The 3,670-nt window shown below is 45.7% G+C and overlaps 1 pseudogene; it reads left to right on the top strand.

The window, feature by feature from the left end:
• Positions 1 to 255: 255 nt before the first annotated feature.
• Positions 256 to 3,073, top strand: LOC133774266 (60 kDa heat shock protein, mitochondrial-like; annotated as a pseudogene).
• The last annotated feature ends 597 nt before the right edge of the window (positions 3,074 to 3,670 follow it).

Raw genomic sequence — 3,670 nt, 5'->3', positions numbered from 1 at the left:
GAGAAGCACCTGGCTCCTGCCTTCGGATCAGCGCGGTGCACCGGCTGCGGTGGCCATTGGAGGGTGAACCAACGGCAAAGAAAAACCTTTCTCTCTGTCTCTCTCTCTCTCACTGTCCACTCTGCCTGTCCAAAAAAAAAAAAAAAAAAAAAAAAACAAACAAACTCAGACCCAAGGAAATGCAGTCCCTCACTCACTGCTGACCCCTGGCCTCTCCACATGTGTTCCTGGCCTCTGCTCCACCCCAATGTTTGATTACCCAAGGTTCTCCATCTGATGAGGCCTGTGTCCAAGGCACTTGTTCCTCATCTCACCCGGGCTCATACCAAAAACATAAAGCCTGGGGCAAGTGCCTGAACCTTAATGCTTCAAGGTGTAGACCTTTTAGCCAGTGGGATAGCTCTTTTAATGTCCCAGAAAACAACAGTGGTTATGGAAAGAGGGATGTCCCAGAGCAGCAAAAGACGGTGTGACTGCTGCAAAGCCAATTGACTTAAAGGACAAATACGAGAATATTAGGGCTTCATTTGTTCAAGATGCTGCCAACAACACAAACAGAGATGCTGCAGGTCGTGCCACTGCTGCCATTGCACTGGCACCCTCTATTGCAAGGAGGGCTTGGAGAAGATCAGCAAAGGCATTGGTCCACCAAGGTTGATGTTAGCTGTCAATGCCGTAATTACCAAACTTGAGAAACAGTCCATGCCTGCGACAGCCTCTAAAGAAACTGCCCCAGGTTGCCCTGCTTTTTGCTTGTGGAGACAAAGAAATTGGCAACATCATCTCTGATGCCATGAGAAAGGTGATTAGAAGAAAGGATGCTGGGGTGGTGAATTTTACAATGTCAGATTGACTGGATTGAGAGATACCTAGACATCTGGAAAAATGTTCTTTGGGCATGCTTATAAGAGTGTTTCCAAAGGAGATTAGCATGTGAGTCTGGATGAACTGGGTGGGGAGACCCAGCTTTGATGTGGGCAGGCAGCACCAGTTGGCTGGGGGTGTGGGTAGACTAAGTGTGGGAGGGGAATTGATCTCTGGCTTTGAGAGATGGGACTTGATAGACTCCTGCCTTGGACAACGGTCACTGATCTTTGAACTCCAGGATGTAAACCAGCAATCCCCTTGCTGGCATGCAGGCTTCCTGTTGTAACTGAGACTGGCTTTCCCAGTTCCTTTTCTTTTCTTTTTAATTTTATTTAAGTCAGTTAACGGTTAGATTTGAGTTGCTGCCAACACCCCACAGTCTGTAGCTCACAGATGACTTGTGGTGAGACTTTTCAGCTGCTATAATCATGTGAGCCAATTCCCCTGGTAAGTTCTCCTTCCTTTACCTATATACACATCCCACCAATTGTGTATCTTCAGAGGACCCTGACTAATGTAAGTGTCAGGAAAGGATGGAAAACACTAAATGAATTAGAAATTATTGAAGGCATGAAGGTTGATTGGCACTGTATTTTTCCATACATTATTAATACATAAGAAAGTTAGAAATCTGAATTTCAGGATGCACATGTTCTATTGAGTGAAAAGAAGATTTCTAATGTCCAGTCCCTTGTACCTGCTCTTGAAATTGCCAATGCTTATGGTAAGCCTTGGCCATCATCTCTGAAGATACTGATAGAGAGAAACTCTGAGCTCACTCATGAACAGGCTACCGTTGGCCTTCAGATGGTAGCAAAGTCTCAGGTTACAGCTGGAAGAACCAGCTCAGGAGAGGGGCATCATGGTGCAGTGTGTTAACTGCTGCTTGGGTCACCCACGTTCCGTAACAGAGTGCCGGGTCAGCGTCCTGGCTATGCTGCTTCCAGTTAACTTTCTGGTGATGTACCTGGGTAGGGAGCAGATGATGACCTAGAGCTTGGGTTTCTGCCACCCAAATGGGAGACATGGATTGTAGTTTCTAGCTCCTGGTTTGGCCTTGCCAGATATGGGTAACATATAGTTATAGATATAAATAAAGATATAGATATAAATAAAAATATAGATATGGATATGGAGATGGATAGCACTCTCTTTGTCACTCTGCCTTCCAAATAAATTAATTAATTAATCTTTTTTATTGCTGCTCATGGTACAGTATTTGCAGAAGAGTGATAGATCCTAAATCTTGAAGATATTCAGCCTCATGATAGGAAAAGTTACAGAGGACATTGTGGCCAAAGATGATGTTCTCAAAAGGAAAAGGTGGCACAGCTCTCATTGAAAAGCATAGTCAAGAAATTATCAGGGGGTGGATGTTGTGGTGGAATGGATTAATTTGCCTCTTTAATTAATTTGCATCCTATTTCATGGCTGCCTGGGATGGAGTCCCACCTCCACTTCTCATCCAGCTTCCTACTGATGTGCACCATGGGAGGTTGCAGATGATGGCTCAAGTCCTTGGGTCTCTATCATCCATGTTGGGGACTCTATGGAGTTTCTGGCTCCTGGCTTTGGCCTGGCCTGATCCCTGCTATTGTGGGCATTCGGGGAGTGGACCATCCAGCAGAGGTCACAATTAGTCAACGTGGAAGGAAAACCTGAATGGATGTCTGGCTAAGTTTTCAGATGGAGTAGCTGTACAGAAGGTTGGCAAGACAAGCAATGTTGAAGCAAATTAAGAGGAATGATTACAGATGCCCTCAATGGTACAGGAGCTGCCCTTGTTCAAGGAGACACTTGGGCCCTTCTCTGTATTCCAGACTTGGACTCATTAACTCCAGCTAATGAAGAGTAAAAAAAAATATATAATAATTGGTACAGAGATTATTTAAAGAACATTCAAAATTCCTGCAAAGACCACCTCTAGCAACAGAGGTGTTAAAAGATCTTTGATAGTTGAGAAAATTCTGCAAAGTGCCTCAGAAGTTGGTTATGCTGCCGTGCTTGGAGATTTTGTGAATATGGTGGTAAAATGAATTACTGATCCACGAAAGGTCACAAAACTGCTTTAGTGGCTGCTGCTGGGGTGGCCTGTCCGTTAACCACAGCAGAAGTCATAGTTACAGAAATTCCGAAAGAAGAGGAAGACCCTGGAAGGGGTGCAGCAGGTGGCATGGGAGGTGGGATGGGTGGTGGCACATTCTGACACCTGTCATTGTTCTGTACAGTTATTAGCAAACTGGGACAGGAGGCTCGGGGCAGTGCTCCTCGCCAGTCACTTCACAGAAGTCAGTCAGAAAAATGACTGAAGACAAGACTGCCTGCTGTTTCAAGAAATCGCTAAAGCTGATCAGGTGCTGGTTTCCCTGAACAACCTATATTGCTTTCTTGCTATCATTGCCCATGCCTACAGGACATTTATTTGATGTCTTTTAATAAAAAGGCATTTGTACCTTCCTGGGGTCGGGGGGAGGGCATAGTGGGTTTTGACTCTTGCCCTTTCTCCACGTCCAACTCCAGATTCGAGCTTCCCAGTAAGACCTCCCACCCTGGTGCTTTCTGGATAGCATCCTTCCGGATGAGTGGCCCTGAAAACAGAAGTCCAGAAAGTCTGAGCAGTCACACTTCGGGCAAGACGTCTCTGCTCTTTCAAAACAGCCTCTCCTTGCAGTTAGTGCAACAGGCTCAGACCTGCTTTTCTTTCCCCAGGGATCATCAGGGTCTTCTCCAACCTCTGTCTCTGTTCCCCTGGAGACACACATCTCGGATGTGGCCCAAGACACACAGCAATTGCTAAGAATGT

Source organism: Lepus europaeus, chromosome 15 (assembly GCF_033115175.1).
Source record: "Lepus europaeus isolate LE1 chromosome 15, mLepTim1.pri, whole genome shotgun sequence".
Lineage (NCBI taxonomy): Eukaryota > Metazoa > Chordata > Mammalia > Lagomorpha > Leporidae > Lepus > Lepus europaeus.
Note: the sequence above shows the minus strand (reverse complement) of the source record. Positions and strands in the feature narration are given on the sequence as shown.